The 19985-nt window shown below is 39.1% G+C and overlaps 1 non-coding gene across 1 annotated transcript; it reads left to right on the top strand.

Annotated features, from left to right (window-relative positions):
- The first annotated feature begins 3896 nt into the window (after positions 1-3896).
- On the top strand, positions 3897-3969 carry TRNAG-ACC (transfer RNA glycine (anticodon ACC)). Its single transcript has one exon. It is a non-coding gene; the product is annotated as a tRNA-Gly (tRNA).
- The last annotated feature ends 16016 nt before the right edge of the window (positions 3970-19985 follow it).

Genomic DNA, 19985 nt, shown 5'->3' with positions numbered 1-19985 from the left:
GCCTCTCTCTGTGACAAAATAGGCGAGCTTTCAGAATGATTTGAGAAATTTTGACTATGGCCTTGTAAATAATAGGGAGATATTAAAGAGACAAAGTTAAAACATCTTCTAATATAGGACCTGTGCTATAATCATCTAGCGCTATTAGTGGATACTAAATTCTTCAACATTCCCTGCTCATAGATTCTTTCTAGATAATGAAAATGTCCAAATCACAAACAATGGTTATCATCTGCATATTTAACAAACTTTGAGTTTCTGTTTATAGGAGGCATTGTGGTATAATGAGAGATAGTATATGTTTGCTGAGGTTTTTTTCAATAATAAGAGATATACAGCTTAAATAATAACCTGTACAAAGTTATACTCTGGCAAAGTGACACATTCCATATCTCAGCAGATACATTTATACAGTGCATTCATATGTGTGCATATAATGGTTTACAATATTATTTAAACTTGAACTCACAATATTATGAACATTATGCATTTAATATTATTCATTTTATATAATTTCATGTGAGCTCACAAAACCTCGTGTATAAAGCTTTACACATGCTAATGGAATACATGATTATATTAAAATAATTTCAGAGCAAATCCTCCAAATAGCAATATTTTAAATAATCAAAATTTGTGAATTTCAGTCTTTTCTTTCCTTAGAAAGGCAGTTTAGCAATTCAGCTACTCATATAATGCTTCTAACAATTTGAATGTGGAAAACTCTATGGCAAATTGTTAGAATTATAATGGACTTCAACCTAAGCTTCAGAAGAAGAAAAAATTGTTCTTGCTTAGACTAAACTTCCCTCAGGAGAAGAAAAGCAGAATCTACAATAAGGTTTCAACTCAGATTAATGGGATTAATAATAACAAAAACATCAACAACAATCATAATATAACCAATTAGCCAATTTGGAACACAAGAGTATAAAACGTGCAGTTTTTAAGTGTCCCAGGCCCTGTAGGATACAGGAAAGGGATAAAGCATAAACAATTTTTTTTGTGGATCATAACTAAATTAAGTTGTTTCATCATATATTGTCCCATACAGTGCTCACAGAAGCCCTATGAGATAATGTGGTGTCTACCTGCAAAGTTTCCTGAGAATTGTCTCTGAATTGCCCAGAAATGTGTTAAAAGAAACTAGGAACACTGCCCTCACCCAAGGAGAAGTGGCACCCTAGGTCTTGAGGTCTTAAGCAGGTGGCATTTCCCATCACTCGCCTAAACAGTGGCATCTAAAGCTGTTATTACTTTGTTAACTTACATACAATACCAGGCGAGCTCACAAAGCATCATGTCACTCACTGTCAAGGCCTTTCTGGCCCTCATCCCATTAAAGGGAGAGCAATAGACCATGGGGTTCCTTCCCTGGAATCCAGCCACAGTGGGTCCAGCAAGCTCCAGCCCCGCTATATATCTACAGAAATTTAGGCAATCTGGGCAACTGTGTACCTCTTCTTGTGAACTCTTCACTTTTAAGTTTCCCTAGAATGACCCGATTCTTGTGTCCATACTGTGTGTCCTCATGGACTTGGTGAAATTAAATAACATTAAACATCAATGAGAAGTAAGAAAGCTGGATTACAAATTTAGGTTAGTAAATTAACATATTCAAAGTTATACTCTTACTAAGCTGTGGGGCTAGAAATCCAATCAGGTTTGTCAATTCACAAGCTAGTGTTTGTCATCACAGTGCAATCTTCCTCAAGGGTGAACTCAAGGCCACATGCACCATAATGAGCATTATTACTACATTAGTTTATGGAACCTATCCCAGATTTATGGAATCATTATCTCTGGTGGTAGTGATCCAGCAGAGATAATGAATGATCCACCAGAGATGATAAGAATCTTCAATTCTTAAAAGACACCCCAGGTGATCCCAAAGCACTCAAAATTTTCTTTATAGAAATTATCCTTAACTTGCTACAAGAATCTATGTAAATATGGGGCTTCTGGAACTCTGAGGTGAGGAGGTCATGAAGAAGAGAGTTGTGTGTCAGGAAGGATAGAACTACTATATAATCCAGCAATCTCACTCCTGGGCATATATCTGGACAAAACTGTAATTCAAAAAGATACACGCACTCCAATGTTCATAGTAGCACAAAGACGTGGAAGTAAACTAAATGCCCATCAAAAGATGAAGGGATAAAAAGATGTGGTATATACATAAAATTAAATATTACTCAGCCATTAAAAAGGATGAACTAATGTCATTTGCAGCAACATAGGTAGACCTAGATATTATCATAGTAAGTGAAGTCAGACAGAAACAAATATCATATGATATTGCTTATATGTGGAATTTAATAAAAATTATACAAATAAACTTTTACAAAATAGAAATAGACTCACAGATCTCAAAATCAAAACTACAGTTGCCAAAGGGGAAAAGTAGGGGGGAGATAAATTAGGAGATTGGGATTAACATATACATATTATGATATATAAAATACATATATATATTGAACTCTATTTAATATTCTGTAATAAAGGAGATCTAACCAGTCTATTCTAAAGGAGATCAGTCCTGGGTGTTCATCGGAAGGAATGATGCTAAAGCTGAAACTCCAGTACTTTGGCCACCTCATGCGAAGAGCTGACTCATTGGAAAAGCCTCTGATGCTGGGAGGGATTGGGGGCAGGAGGAGAAGGGGACGACAGAGGATGAGAAGGCTGGATGGCATTACCGACTCGATGGACATGAGTTTGAGTGAACTCTGAGAGTTGGTGATGGACAGGGAGGCCTGGCATGCTGCGATTCATGGGGTCACAAGAGTTGGACACGACTGAGTGACTGAACTGAACTGAATTGAACTGAATAAGCTATATTAGGAAAGGATCTGGAAATGAATGGATATATACATATATAACTGATTCATTCTGCTGTACACCTGAAACTATTGTAAATCAATTATACTCCAATAAAATTAAAAAAACAAAGGCTAACCTCCTAGGATCAGTAGTGGAAAACAAGAAAAGAGGAAGTTTTTATATCACATGGCTTTTTAGACTTCCTGCAAAAGGATCCACTGGCAGCTCTTCAATATGTGATTTCTGATATATGAATTCAAGGAACATCTTTGACTTTGGTCAAGAGAATCTGGGGGTGTGTCCCCTCCTAGAAGGCTGACAAAATTACCACGGACTATTCCGAGCCATACTGAGGCAGGGAGGGAAGAGAGCCAGTAAAATCTTTAATGGAAAGATCCATAGTTGTCTTCTTTCCCTGGAAAAGTAAGGGAAGTTGTTAAGCCACTCCAAGAATCCAGGGAGAGTCACTCATGAACTGATAAAAATGTGGACCAGTTGTGCATTGAGGCAAAACAGCATAGAGATGACACAGCCAAGAGGCAGGCAGAAGCTTTTCTAGTCTGAGATGGCACTATGTAATTCACCTGTTCTTTCCTCTCCAGTCTCCTCAGAGAGAACCTGGGCGTTACTTCAGAAGAAGCTTGGCCAGAAACCTGTGACTGAAAAATATTTCACCTAATTCATCAGTGTTAAGCATGTCACAAATCAAATCTTCCTACACACTGCTATAAATCACTCTGCCTAAAACAATAGGAAATATGCTATTCAAATGCAACATCAATTTCTATGAATTCCAAATGACCAAGCAAAAGTCAAATTGAAGCCTTGGAGGGAGATATAATTTCATGGTACTCTTTGAGAACATATTAATTTTGAAAAAGTAAGCATGGTGTATCTAACATGGTGGAAAACCAAATGAAAGATGATTAGACACCAGAGCAGAGTCAAAAACATATTTCACTCATTCTGTATAGTACCTGGAACATAGAAGATGTTCAATAGTTTCTCTAATTAATCCATAAATAAATCCCAAGACTCTGACAATTACTGCTGCTTATTCTAGATCCAGGACTTCCCTGGTGGCTCAGATGGAAAAGCATCTGCCTACCAAGCAGGAGACCCCGGGTTCAATCCCTGGGTTGGGAAGATCTCCTAGAGAAGGAAATGGCACCCCACTCCAGTACTCTTGCCTGGAAAATTCCATGGACGGAGGAGCCTGGTGGGCTACAATCCATGCGGTCGCAATGAGTCAGACACGACTGAGCGACTTCACTTCATCCTAGAGATAAAGGCCCCCCACCTTCAACATCAAAGGAAAACACAAAACCAATGACAGCTACTAGAGTGACCTGCCCTCATCACTGCACTGGCCGAAAGCTCCCAATATTGGCTGAACATATTCAAACATTAGCAATTAGCCAATTTACTTCCATATTAGTTAGTTTTCTTTTTATCCCATTGCCTAAAAAGAAGAACATGACATTTTTTCCCTGATATGAGTCACTAACTTGGAGTAAGAACGAGAGTGGGAGTGATTGTGTCTATGACAGTTTGGGATAATGAAATTTCAGTAAATAGATTAGTGAGACTTCTAGGATAGATATCAATAACCTTGCAGTATTTAGGTCAAAAGCAAGGTTCATTCTAAACAGGGAGCTTGTAGATGTTTAAATGAGGTCTCAGCATCAACAAGGAGCTTTCGTTCTACTGTAATTATGTTATCAAATCAAAACATGGCTTTGTAAGAAATGGCCATAACATTGAACTGCTAGAATTATGTATTTATGAAAGAAGACATATATATTGCTTTATTTACTGACAGTAGAAAAAACATTGAATTTATATTTTGCAACTTTTAAAGTCTTTTCATTGTAAAGGATCTTTCTCTTAATACCATCTTTGTCAGAGTTTATCAAAAGATCTCATAAATATTTCCTTGACCAGGTCATTTTCAGCCTAGGTTTTTATTTCAGCTTCCAGTTTATTAACTCATCCAAAACAAGATTGCATGACTATATTCTCTCTGGCTCTTTTTTCCTCCTTTGATCTCTTTTCAAAGATGGCAATTAATATTCATATGCTAGAAACCAATGGCTTTTGTAAACATGTACATGTGTGTAGACAGATTATTTTCTAAGCAATGCTAATATTGTCACCTCTGGTGATAAATAAACAAATAAGATCAAAAAATGTAAGAGCTTTTAATAATACCTATTGGAGGAAAATTCTATCTTGGTTTTGTATATGACCTGGCTCCAGAAATTCTACCTTCCCCATCTTTTCCTATTAATACTCAGAATGTGTTTCTTATTTTTTTATGAAGCAATAAGTATTAAGGTTCTCCCAGTTCATCCCCCCAAACCTTAAGCTGTTACTTCTACATAAAATAAGGACATGTATGTTTATATATAAATATGTATATATGCATGTGTGTATACATATATGGAAAAAGAAAAGGAAAGTCGCTCAGTCATGTCCGATTCTGTGACCCCATGTACTGTAGCCTAGCAGGCTCCTCTGTCCATGGAATTCTCCAAACAAGAATACTGGAGTGGGTAGCCAAATGTTTCCCCAGGGGATCTTTGCAACCCAGTGATCGAACTTGGGTCTCCTGCATTGCAGGCAGATTTTTTACTGTCTACTGTCTACTGTCTGAGCACCAGGGAGGGCTATATGCATATATGTGCATATATACATATACATTTATAGAAAGAGAGACTATCATAAAGTCTGTTTTTCATATAGCAGTCAGAATGATCATTTATATAAGAAAATCAGATCCTATTACTGCCCTAACGTGCTTTTTTGGGGGGGGGGGGGTGGCTTCAAAATATCTTCTCTCAAATGATAAAAACTCCTTTCATCAACCCCTCATAATGACCCTGATTATCATGATGGTATGGTTACTCACTTAGAGCCCGACATCCTGGAGTGTGAAGTCAACTTGGGCCTTAGGAAGCATTACTACCAGTAAAGCTATTGGAGGTGATGGAATTCCAGCTGAGCTATTTAAAATACTAAAAGTCCTGCACTCAATATGTCAGCAAATTTGGAAAACCCAGCAGTGGCCGCAGGACTGGAAAAGGTCAGTTTCATCTCAACACCAAAGAAGGGCAAAGCCAAAGAATGTTCAAATTACCACACAATTGTGATCACTTCCCATGCTAATAAGGTTATATTCAAAAAACCTTCAAGCAAGTCTTCAACAGAACTTCCAGATATACAACCTGGTTTTAGAAAAGGCAGAAAAACCAGAGATCAAATTGTCAACATTCATTGGATCATAGAGAAAGCAAGGAAATTCCATGAAAACATCTACTTCTGTTTCATTGATTATGCTAAAATCTTTGACCACGTGGATCACAACAAACTGTGGAAAATTCTTCAAGAGCTTGGAATACCAGACCACCTTACCTCCCTCCTGAGAAACCTGTATACAGGTCAGGAAGCAACAGTTAGGACCTTACATGGAACAACTGACTGGTTCAAAATTAGGAAAGGAGTACTTCAAGGCTGTATATTGTCACCCTATTTATTTAACTTATATGCAGAGAATATCATGCGAGATGCTGGGCTGGAATCAAGACTGCCAGGAGAAATATCAATCACCTCAGATATGAAGATGATACCATCCTCATGGCAGAAAGCGAAGAACTAAAGAACCTCTTGATGAAGGTGAAACAGGAGAGTGAGAAAGCTGGCTTAAAAACCCAACATTAAAAAAACTCAGATCATGGCATCTGGTCCCATCACTTAATGCCAAATAGATGGGGGGAAAGTGGAAGCAGTGACAGATTTTCTCTTCTTGGGCTCCAAAACCACTGCAGATGGTGACTGCAGCCATGAAATTAGAAGATACTTTCTTCTTAGATGGAAGGCTATGACAAACCTAGACTGCTTATTAAAAAGCAAACACATCACTATGCTGACAAAGGTCCATATAGTCAAAGCTATGGAGACTGAGTGCCAAAGAATTTGATACTTTTCAATTGTGTTGTTGAAGACTATTGAGACTCCCTTGGACAGCAAAGAGATCAAACTAGTCAATCCTAAGGGCAATCAACCCTGAATACCTATTGGAAGGACTGATGCTAAAGCTGAAGTTGCAATAATTTGGCCACCTGATGAGAAGATCTGACTTATTGGAAAAGACCCTGACGCTAGGCAAGTTTGAAGGCAAAAGGAGAAGAGGGCAGCAGTGGGCGAGATGGTTGGATAGCATCACTGACTCAATGGACATGAATCCGGGTGAACTCCAGGAGAGGGTGAGGGACAGGGAACCAAGGAGTGCTGCAGCTGATAGGCTTGCAAAGAGTCAGACATGACTTAGCAACTGAACAACAAAATCTATTATGATGGCCCTCAGTGTTACCATCTTTCCTCATGACCGAAATCATCAGACCACCATGGGATCCTTTTTCATCCTCAAACACAAGAAACCTTTTCTCTTCTCTGAGCTCCGGCTCTAATCTTCTTCCCTCATCCCTGCTTGGCTAGCTTATTTCCAAGCTTGTGGTGTCATCTCAAATGATACCTTAGAATCCCTCTGAAACTATATATTTCCATTTCCACCCCACCTAAAGTAGCCTCCTTGCCTTTCTATCATTTGAACATATTTTCATAGCCCAATGATTGCCTTATTTTTTGCTCTTATCATTGTTTACTCTCTGGTTTCCCCACAGGGGTGTTGTTAGTGTTGCCTATGAGATATCAGCGTGGTATCCTGGTACATAGAAAATGCCCAATAAATGCTTGATCGGTGAAAAAGTGAATAGACAATGAGTCCAAAATTCATAGTATTGTGGTATAAGTTGCTTTTTCCCATGAAAAAATGAATCATGGGGAAAGTCCTGTGTCAGCTCATAAAGAGTTCCCTTATTCTAGTTGCTGAATTGTAGTCAAATTAGGAATGCCTATCATTAAATTAGGTATGTTTGTACTAAAATGGTCAGGCTCTTTTTAATTTCTTAGTATCAGACTCTGCCCTGAAATAAATAACTTTGTATTTGTATTTGAATACACAAATCTCTCTGCAAGAAATTTTCTAAGGTTAAAACTGTAGTATCAATGGATTTTAAATTCACTGATACGTTAAAATTGCTGTCAACAAATGCTGTCAAGAACTATGAAGAGACTGAGATTTTACCTTCATAATAGATCATCCTGCCATAGTTTCATAGATGCCAGAAAACATGAGACTCCTGGGTGAAAGACACATCATATCAGTCAAATCATAACAGGCAGCATGGGCTTCACATTCAAGCTGGATCTGCTGATCACCTCCCCCCCACCAACATGCACACACACACACACACACACACACACACAACACACACACAAAGCCCACAGGTGCAGTGCAGTGGCCCAGATAAATTCTACACATGCAGTGAAACCTTGATCTTAGGAAACCTTCAGTGTTCTAAAAGGTCCACAACAAACCTGCTCAATCTTTGAGCCAGAAGGATACAATGGTTTATTATCCCAGACAGTAAACTAATCTGGCATCTTCTCTAGGGGGAAAACATTACACATTTACAAGGCAGTTTGCTTCACAAGTATCTTTGAGGAAACTGTCTGAAACAGAAGCTATCAATGTCTCTGCTTACAAAACTTACAGAAACACAAGAAGCCCATAGGGAAGTATCTCCCACAATGTTACATTAATTTACACTTCTACTAACAGCAGAATCCAGGGTTGGGAGCAAGGATGATTAAAATCAGGTGTAACACATGTAAGAATTAAAGATTTTAAAATTTTAAAAAATAAATAAATAATAAAAAATTAAAAATTAAAAAAAAAAAAATCAGGTGTAAAAGGAGTTGACCAGTGCTTCTAACTGTTTATGCAGGCAAATCAAGAGGAAATTGGGATTTTGAGTTCTGGATTTCATCAAAGTATGCAGTCAACTTCATTACTTTTCCAGTGCATGAAATATGGAAAATGGCAAGGAGGATTTTATATCATAGAAATGACTCACCTCCCATCTCCCCATTTCTACCTGGTCAGAAGTCAATCACTGTGCTTCTCCTCACTGGAAGGGAGGCTGGGAAATGTACCTTAACCAGGTTCTCAGGAGGGACAGGAGTTAGAATTTGCTGGACATGAGATTTCACAGACAGTCCATGTGATTAAAGCCCCATATGATTCCCCCACATATTCCTTCCTCTCTAGGTTTTGTCTATAGGGGCAAATCTTTCTTATTTCCAGCACCAGAAGTTCTCCTCTTCAAGCACCCATCAGTGAGGGATGAGATGAGCTACCTCCTCACCAGTTCTCCAATTGCCAGCATTACCAATTGCTATTGGTGAGCCACCAATAGAGGAATGATAAAAAGGATAAAGAGATTCCCGGATAATAAGGGATGCATTGTGATGTCACTGAAAACTGTGAATTTTTCAGCTGAGTAATCTTAAGGCTTTTCAGAACTTGAAAATATTTATTGGGAATTGCTTTTGAAGCCAAAGAGATACAGAAGATATTGCAATACAGGGTCATTGTCAACCAGACACTTCACCTTTAGCTCTTCTGGCTAAAGACTTCTATCAGGAAATAGAAATGACAGAGTTAGGCAGAACTGAGGTTTCAGATACTCACCCAGTTATCATACATCAATTTTTTAATCTCCCTAAAACATTTTCCCTCCTCTAAAGGAGGAAATAAAATTGGGGGGCTGATAGAATCTAATGGGAGAATTAGCATCAATGAAGTAGTCACACTAATAATTGTGGACTCATAACTCTGGTAAATGCTAAGAAACCCTTTGGATGATGAGCCCTGAATTAGGTTGGTGAGGTCAGGAAAGCTTTGGAAGTAACTTCAGAGCCGAGATAGGGAGGTGAAGAAGACGTTGTGCCAGGCTAAAGAACATACACTGAAAGGCCCCTGAAAGCATAACATTATCCAAGGGAACAAGAGAAAGTACAGCAAGCACAAAGACGTGAAGTGAAAGGTGAGGTTGGAAAGGTGGATACAGTTTAAATCATAGGGAGACTGTACAATTATCATCCAAATAAAGGCGCATCTGAGCATAAATGGGGACAATTTTAATAATAATGTTTGGGTAACAGGCATAAATCAGTCCATAGTAAACCAGAGAACTGGAGAGAAGGAAGACCATTAGGAGATTATTGCAGAAACTAGATGAGATGCAACATGTTGGAAGAGATGGATGTGTTACAACTGAATGCCAGAAGGCTTTGCTGGGAGTACAGAATAGGTAAAAGCAAATTTCTCTTTCCTCTTTAGCAGAAAACATGCCTTGCCTTCTAGGAGGGAAGAGATGAATCATCTCTATGATCCGGCCTAATTCACATGTGAGGTCTCTCATTAAAGAAGTAAAATAGACATTAATCATCAACACTGGCATGCCAGTGAAGACTTAAAATCAGCATTTCTGCATGTGTCAATTTTACTGTAAGAAATATTTGTCCAGGAACTGTAATTAATGAAGCTTCCTGCAGGTTTAAGAGGCTCATAATATCCTTCCAATTTCTGAGAAATTGCAGCTTTCTTTAACATAGGAATCAACAGTCATTCACACCCAGAGCCGATGCTAATTTCAGAGGCAAAGACAGCCTAAGGTTAATGTCTCCAATCTGTTTTGTTCATCTGCTTCAACTTAAATCTTAACTACTACCTGAGAGTAGAAAGGAAAAAAAGAGAATAAGGCAGAGAGAGAAGGAAAGAGGGAGAAAGGAAGAAGGTGAGGAAGGAGGAGGGGGGAAGATGGACACATCCATGTACCTCAGTTTCTTTATCCTTGTGTTCCCCTAAGGAAAGGTGAGCTAGGAACCAACCAAAGTGAACTCTGAGTCCTTGGCTTCTGTAAGGAAATCAGAATGCTCACGTGTTGTTGAGTTGTATTGACATCTTTTCTAGAGTCAGATTTCAAATTATGGAAAAGAAATTTTAAATAAACTTGAGAAAAATAAAATAGCATGTTAGTCAGATTGGATATTTTTGGTAAGTGGAAATAACAACCACGGATGTACTTATTTCAGAACAATTTTTAGGATGAAATGTTGAGCTTCCATTATAATCTCTATCTGTTTATATCCCCACCACTTTCTAACATTTTCCCCACTCCCAATCACCATGCACCCTTCTTCCTTTTCACAAACATCCATAGAAAAGGTTAGGTCTCAACCAAAGCTGAGAAAATAAATATCTGCTTTGACCCCTTCCATCTTTCTTTCTGGTCACACCTCTTGGGGCTCTTTGGCTGTCCTTGGCAGGGCCCAGTCATGACTGAGGCCATCAGGGCAAACTTGAAGTCCAAAAAATAAGGCTCCTTCTCTGAATTATCAGACCTGTCCTTTCTTTTATAGACTGATAACATTTACAGGAAAAAAAATATTGAGAAATTATTTCCTTCTAAGGTATATGTAACTATTAATATGTCACATACTACCTTACTCAATCTGCTATTTATCAGAAGAATGTATATTTTTTAAGCTGTAAAGAAAAGTAAAACAATGAAAGCAAATCTCAAATTTCAAATATGGAATACCAGAGACTGTGGAGTTGGTGATGGACAGGGAGGCCTGGCGTGCTGCGATTCATGCGGTCGCAAAGAGTCGGACACGACTGCGCGACTGAACTGAACTGAACTGATATGTATATGTGTGCTAAGTCGCTTCAGTTATGTACAGCTCTTTGCAATTCTATGGATTGTAGCCCACCAGGTTCCACTGTCCATGGGACTCTCCAGGCAAGAATACTAGAGTGGGTAGCCACTTCCTCCTCCAGGGGATATTCCCGACCCTGGGATCCAACCCATCGGTAGGTGGATTCTTTACCACTAGCGCCACCTAGTAAGCTCCATACATAGGGAGAGTACAGATGCTGTCAGCTAATGTGATATAGAAAACACCAATTCATTGAGTGCCCACTGCTTCAGGACCAACCTGGGTCAGCCCCCAAATAAATGGTAGTGAGTAAAGCAGAAATACTCTTCATCCTAAGAAGCACACTTTTTCAAGTGCAAAACCTATTATATTAATATTATTAGATAAACAGGTAATTTTCTTTCTATAAATGATAAGAACAGTGTTTTGAAGAATAGTTGCTAGAGATGCTGCACCAGGTCCTTGCTCAAAATTCCCAACCCTAACTTTTAGCAGAAGTCAATATAAATCTTTAAGTCTTTAATGGTCCAGAGATAAGAAACAAAGTTATAGGGAGAGACAAACAAACAAAATACAGATGGAACCACCTGGGACCAAGAGGGAGAGGAATCTGACCTCCAACAGACTCTGTCTCATTAGATGCTGGTTTTACTACATTGGCATATTAGCAGTAGAACCAGAAATTAAGGACAAAAATGGATAAATAGCCTCATTCCTCCTCCTTTCAACTTTATTCTTTAAAATCAAACTTCTCTTGCCTCATGGTCCAGAAGTTGATCTGTGAATTTAGTTCCCACTTCTCCATTCTTTGGTCACTGAACAAAGCTTGTGTAGCATGGATCTTACCTTTGGATTCATGATTTAGCTACATAAATGTGAAAGGCGAAAGAACTCGAGGAAAGTCCATACAACTCAATTCAGTAACAAAATCATGGTAACGACAAGAACTCACTATACACAGAGGAGTAACAGTTGGCTTCTTTAAGCAATATCAAGGTAAGATCTATGGCTGAGAAAGAGTCACCATGTCAAATTTGAAGAAAGTCCTCCCTTGGCATTTGTTGACATAGTTTTTTTCCAATAATTTATTTGTGTGTGTGTGTGTGTGTGTGTGTGTCCATGTTAACAAAGTAGGGCACTTTCTCATGCTCTGCTTTTTTCTTCCCCTACTGATCCTGTCAAGAGCGATATCTCATATCCTATACTTTAATAAATATTTTAGTGGTTGTTTGATATCTTCTCATTGAGCATGCCTTCATTTACCAAACCATCTAGGACATCTGTTTCCTGTTGTGAATAACAGGAAATGTTATGAATTCAAGATGTTATGAATAACATTTTGGAAAATATCTTAGTACATAGATGTTGTATTTCAGATGATTCCCTAAGATAGATTCCTAGGGTTGGAATTACTGGATACAAAATATGAACATTCAGTATCTGGTACACAATGCTACGAGTGTACATAAGCGATTATCTTATTGTCATGATTTTAAAATTCATTTATTAAAGCAGTTAACGTGAGAGTTTGCATTTTGATTCACATTGTTATGATGTCTTTGACTATTGTAATTACCCCTGCTTCCAGCTGAAGCACCTTTATAGCAGCTATATGTCCTGGCCACAGCTCACACCCACATCCTTAGAACTACCCTCCCACGCTTATTCAATTGGCTCTAAGAGCCAAACAAAGGCCCCCTCTTGAGGTTCTGAACTTTTCAAATCTCTGTTTCCACATGTGGGGAATTGCAGAAAGCAATATGCTCCACTAGCCTTTGAAAGACATTTCTAGGACCCTGACATTTTTCAGAGGGTGCATGGGCTGGGGGTCATGAGTGAGGACTTGTCCATACCTCTCACAAGTTCAGGAGCCCTTACTGTCCCTTCCCTCAGGGAAAGTACCTTTCACATTTAGTTCTTACCTGAGAGGTGCTGTTAGAATCATTAGCAACCAGAATTTCTTAGAAGACTTGTTTGTGGTGGTCCTTCTAGAAGACTATCATTTTCCCAACCTCCAGACCTACAGAATCAGAATGTTTTAGGATCTGGAATCCTGAAATCTACACTTTAAAATGCTCTCCCTTTGAGACTGATATTATATCTGCTTAAAAAAATCATTGATTATAACTTGGGGATTTCCACCCGAAGACTCTTCTCTCTGTCCAAATTCTAAGCATCAAGTTGCTTGTTCTTTGCAACTCTTGAAACCCTGTGTAAACACACCTCCAGCAGACCCCAAACACCATTCTATACAACCTTACACTCACAAAAGAACCCAGTTTAGGATCTCAGGAAATCATTTTTTCCATTTACAAACAGAGGAAAATGAGGGGTTAGCAATTAATTACTCAAGGAAAATAAAGTCCCCAAATCTTCTTATCCCAATTATCTGAATAACTACTACAAGGCAAACTGTGCTATAATTTTTTGTCCTGAATTGAAAATATATGTTATCAAAGTTAATCCAATCCTGGTGTTATAATAATACAATGAAACCAACATATCCCCAAAAGATATGATAGATGCCACTAAAATAACTTTATGTTTCAACAGCTTTTTCTTTAACTCAATTTTTCCATTAGAGAAGAAGTTTATTAGATAGCATACAACTTACACTCTTTTATAAAGTGGTAAGTGTTCTTCAGTTGTGTGCCCAGTTGTAGGAAGTTCACAAAAACACTTAGGCATTACCTCTTATCAATGCTGGGTCTCATCAGAGAACTTCACATTGACTCAAAGGATGTCTCTGTTTTCTTAACATGCCAAAGAACCATCTTTAAATATTGCTGAAAATCACTGGCTTCCCAGATCGTGCTAGTGGTAAAGAGCCTGCCTGCCAATGCAGGAGACACAAAAGATGTGGGTTCTATCCGTGGATCAAGAAGATCCCCTGGAGAAGGGCATGGAATCCCACTCCAGTATTTTTGCCTAGAGAATGCTCATGGACAGAGGAGCCTGGCAGGCTACAGTCCATAAGGTTGCAAAGAGTTGAACATGACTGAGGTGACTTAGCATGCATGCATGCACTGAAAAACATCAAATGTGAGGATATTACTTGAGACACCAAATAAGTAGAAAATCAAAACTTGCACCCTAAACAAGAGATGCTGTGTTAAGAATTAATAAAATAAAAAAATTATGATATCTTAAAGAAAAATTATTTTGTTTAAAAATTTCCAATTAATATCCATTACCAAATCAGACGTATCTCTTTAGAACATTGTGTTTTCTATTCCTTCCTTTGCATCTTTTTCTACAAACTATGTGAAGCAAGCCAGGGCATACACTAACCCCAGCAGGTCTTCCCTAACCACTCATCTGTAAGCTGTCCTCCTCTGCACTGAAACTATCACTCAGTAGTTTTTGTTGTTGTTCAGTCACTCAGTTACGTCTGACTCTGTGACCCAGCGGACTGCAGCATGCCACAATTTCCTGTCCATCACTATCTCCTGGAGTTTGCTCAAACTCATGTCCATTAAGTCAGTGACACCATCCAACCATCTCACCATCTGTCATTCCCTTCTCATGCCTTCAATCTTTCCCAGCATCAGGGTCTTTTCCAGTGAGTTGGCTCTTCACATCAGGCAGTCAAAGTACTGGCACTTCAGCATCAGTCCTTCCAATGAATATTCAGAGTTGATTTCCTTTCGGACTGACTCATTTGATCTCCTTGCTGCCCAAGGGGCTCTCATAAGTCTTCTCCAGCACCAAAGTTCAAAAGCATCAATTCTTCAGCACTCAGCCTTCTTTATAATCCAACTCACACATCCATACATGATTACTGGAAAAACCATAGTTTTGACTACATGAATCTTTGTCAGCAAAATCATATCTCTGTTTTTTAATACACTGTCTAGGTTTACCTGGTATTGAATGCTATGTAACATCATTAAACCGCCTTTCAAAAATCTAAGGCTTAAATCCCTCCCTCTTGATTCTCCCTCTCCTCCCCCATCGCACCCATCTAGGTCACTGCAGAGTGTAAAACTGGACTCCCTGTGTTAGCTATCTATTTTACATGGTAGTGTGTATATGTTGATGCTACTTTCTCTGTTCATCTCACTCTTTCCTTCCCCCACTGTGTCCTCAAGTCCATTCTCTATATCTCTGTCTCCATTTCTTCCCCATTAATAGGTTCATTAATACCATTTTTCTAGATTCCAAATATATATATATATATATATATATATGTTAATATATGATATTTGTTTTTCTCTTTCTGACTTGCTTCACTTTGTATAACAAGTTCTAGGTCCATCTGTCTCACTAGAATGAACTCAAATTCATTCTTTTTAAGTCTGAGTATTATTCCATTGTATATATGTATCACATCTTCTTTATTCATTCATCTAGACAACATGGTACTAGCACAAAAATGGAAATATAGACCAATGGAACAAGATAGAAAGCCCAGAGATAAACCCAAGCACATATAGGCACATTTGACAGAGGAGGTAAGAACATACAATGGAGAAAAGACTGCCTCTTCAATAAGTGGTGGTAGGAAAACTGGACAGCTACATGTAAACAAATGAAACTAGAACAGCTCCTAACACCACGCACAAAAATGGATTAAAGACTTAAATGTATTGCATCTTTACAGTGTCTCTTCATCCCCTCCAAAATTGAACAAATCGATTTCTGTGTACATAGTAGGTGTTCACATATGAAAAGATAGTGAGGACAATATTGACAATAATGGCAATTACCATTTTATCGTTCACTTTTATGAAGTGCCAGACACTCTCCTAAGTATGTTGCATATGTCATTTGATTTAATAACCACAAAATACTCTTTAAATATTATCCCCTCCTACTGTCTTAGCAAGGAGCCTCCATATCAATAACAGGCACTTTTGCACAGCAGACACTCTCAGCTTAATGAGATGCTAAGTCATGGAAAGTTTCTGGAATCAAAGAATCCCTACTTCCTTTTCCTGACACTCCCTCCTCTAATGGCCCATCTTCCTTTTTTCTCTTCATCTTCATAGATGTGTATATTTATGGCCAGAGTCTGAAATTGACTCTGGCAAGTCTGAAATTAAATAGATGAAGAAAACAACAAAGTTTCCTTGGCTCCATTAAGGAGCCCAACTTAGTTGTATATGTGTTTTCTCAAACATATAATTACAGTGAAATACAGTGCAAAAACATAAATATGTGTGCCCCCTTTAGTCACAAGTTGTGTGAAAGAAGAGAAAATAAGCATGCAGCATGAAGAAAGCACTAGATGAATATAAGCTGTTGCTGAAATCCCCTGACATGCACCTTCTCATGACACCTTCCAAATCAATCAGACCTGGATAAGGAGAAAAGGCTGCCCCTCATATAAAAGGCCTTCTCTAACTGTCTCTTCTCCCAGCAACTGTTCCAGTGAAGACATCCACCTGGTCCTTAAGGGAACTTTAAGATATTAAGGCATGCTGGCTTTAGGATGAGCTCTAACCCTACTGCTGCTGCCTTCCACCCTACCCTACTTGGTAAAATCTTACTTGTAATATTCATGTCAGTTCCTCCAGGAACCTTCCCTACTCTTAACCGTTAGTCCACATCGGGCAATCCTATTATGTTCTCTGTCACAGCTCCAGCATTCTGTATAGTGACTATCTCCACAGTTCTTCTCACATGACTGTGAACACCGCAAGGGGAGGGCTTGTGACTTATTCAACATTGTATCTCCAACACAATGGCCTGGTGGTAGCAGTCATTCAGGAAATGCTTGCTGAGCAAATAGATAAATGTATTCAGCTGTCTTTTGATTTTGATGTTTTGGCATCTGGAGTCTTATTGACCCTGAGGAGACTGTCACACCTATCTCTAATCATTTCCTAGAGACAGCAAACAATTAATCTGTGACTTACATACGCAAAGCAGCAGATCCAGGCTCCACATCCACCCCAAAGACCTTGTTTACTGAGCTCTCGCTCTAGGTTGCTGTCTACTTGATCACCTTATCACCCAAAGCCAGGCACCAAGGTACCAGACAACTAGAGGCTGTTGGAATTGTTATAACTAGTCAACCCTAAAACTACTTACACGTCCTCACTCATTCTTTCCTGCAGGAACCACCATGAAAGCTTCTTCTCATATTTCTCCTCCCTCCATCTGCCTCCAGACCAACCTTGGTGTTTCCCTGTGTGACACTGCTGGTATAGCATGCCTCCTACTTCCAGGAACTCCGAGTAGGAAGCTATCTTTTCAATGACTATAGTCTCTTCATCTGTTGGCCCTATAAGGCCTGAATAATAATAATAATTAATGCTTACATTGTCATAAAATCTACATAATAAAAGCATGACTTAGCAGATAAGGAGGACTTATTGGATCTGTCAAACATACCTGAACTCAGGTATCTGTCTTTGCTGGGTTCAAGTCGGTTTTGCAACATTTTCTTGAACCAGACACTGTGCATGACACAAGGAGTCCAGTGGTGAATTACACCCAATCCCCACCCTCAAGTGCCTCATAACCCAAGGGGAGGAGTTCACACAAGAGCATAAGGATGCTGATAGCAGGCGGTCACTCAGACTCTAAACTTTTTCCACTGAAACAAAATGTCTTTGAGCCACTAAAAGAGAAACAGTGTGACAGCCAGAAGTGCACACGGGTCTAGGGCTGCAGGGCAAGATGGAGGAACAGAATCAAGAGAGAAGGTAGACCTTCAGTTCAGAGTTAATATCTGGTCTCATTGTATATTGAGCGCAGCACTTTCACAGCATCATCTTTTAGAATTTAAAATAGCTCAACTGGAATTCCATCACCTCCACTAGCTTTGTTTGTAGTGATGCTTTCTAAGGCCCACTTGACTTCACATTCCAGGATGTCTGGCTCTAGGTGAGTGATCACACCATTGTGATTATCTGGATCATGAAGATATTTTTTGTACCATTCTTCTGTGTATTCTTGCCACCTCTTCTTAATATCTAGTGCTTCTGTTAGGTCTATATCATTTCTGTCCTTTACTGAGCCCAGCTTTGCATGAAATGTTCCCTTGGTATCTCTAATTTTCTTGAAGAGATCGCTAGTCTTTCCCATTCTGTTGTTTTCCTTTATTTCTTTGCATTGACCACTGAGGAAGGCTTTCTTATCTCTCCTTGCTATTCTTTGGAACTCTGCATTCAGATGTTTATATTTTTCCTTTTCTCCTTAGCTTTTAGTTTCTCTTCTTTTCACAGCTATTTGTAAGTCCTCCCCAGAGAGCCATTTTGCTTTCTTGCATTTCTTTTCCATGGGGATGGTCTTGATCCCTGTCTCCTGTACAATGTCACAAAGCTCCATCCTTAGTTCATCAGGCACTCTATCAGATTAAATTTATTTCTCACTTCCACTGTATAATAATAAGGGATTTGATTTAGGTCATGCCTGAATGGTCTAGTGGTTTTCCCTACTTTCTTCAATTTAAGTCTGAATTTGGCAATAAGGAGTTCATATTAAAAGACGCTTGCTCCTTTGAAGAAAAGTTATAACCAACCTAGATAGCATTTTCAAAAGAAGAGACATTACTTTGCCGACTAAGGTCCGTCTAGTCAAGGCTATGGTTTTTCCAGTAGTCATGTATGGACATGAGAGTTGGAATGTGAAGAAGGCTGAGTGCTGAGAAATCGATGCTTTTGAACTGTGGTGTTGGAGAAGACTCTTGAGAGTCCCTTGGACTGCAAGGAGATCCAACCAGTCCATTCTGAAGGAGATCAGCCCTGGAATTTCTTTGGAAGGAATGATGCTCAAGCTGAAACTCCAGTACTTTGGCCACCTCATGCGAAGAGCTGACACGTTGGAAAAGACTCTGATGCTGGGAGGGATTGGGGGCAGGAGGAGAAGGGGATGACAGAGGATGGGATGGCTGGATGACATCACCGACTCAATGCACATGAGTTTGAGTGAACTCCAGGAGTTGGTGATGGACAGGGAGGCCTGGCGTGCTGCGATTTATGGGGTCGCAAAGAGTTGGACACGACTGAGTGACTGAACTGAACTGAAAGTGAGCCACAGTCAGCTCCTGGTCTTGTTTTTGTTGACTGTATAGAGCTTCTCCATCTTTGGCTACAAAGAATATAATAAATCTGATTTCGGTGTTGACCATCTGGTGATGTCCATGTGTAGTCTTCTCTTGTGTTGTTGGAAGAGGGTGTTTGCTATGACCCGTGCATTTTCTTAGCAAAACTCTGTTCACCTTTGCCCTGCTTCATTCCACATTCTAAGGCCAAATTTGCCTTTTACTCCAGGTGTTTCTTGACTTCCTACTTTTTCATTCCAGTCCCCTATAATGAAAAGGACATCTTTTTTGGGTGTTAGTTCTAAAAGTTCTTGTAGGTCTTCATAGAACTGTTCATCTTCAGCTTCTTCAGCGTTACTGGTTGGGGCATAGGCTTGGATTACCATGATATTGACTGCTTTGCCTTGGAAACGAACAGAGATCATTCTGTCGTTTTTGAGATTGCATCCAAGTACTGCATTTCAGACTCTTTTGTTGACCATGATGGCTACTCGATTTCTTCTGAGGGATTCCTGCCCACAGTAGTAGATATAATGGTCAT

This window comes from Budorcas taxicolor, chromosome 2, assembly GCF_023091745.1.
Source record: "Budorcas taxicolor isolate Tak-1 chromosome 2, Takin1.1, whole genome shotgun sequence".
NCBI lineage: Eukaryota > Metazoa > Chordata > Mammalia > Artiodactyla > Bovidae > Budorcas > Budorcas taxicolor.
Note: the sequence above shows the minus strand (reverse complement) of the source record. Positions and strands in the feature narration are given on the sequence as shown.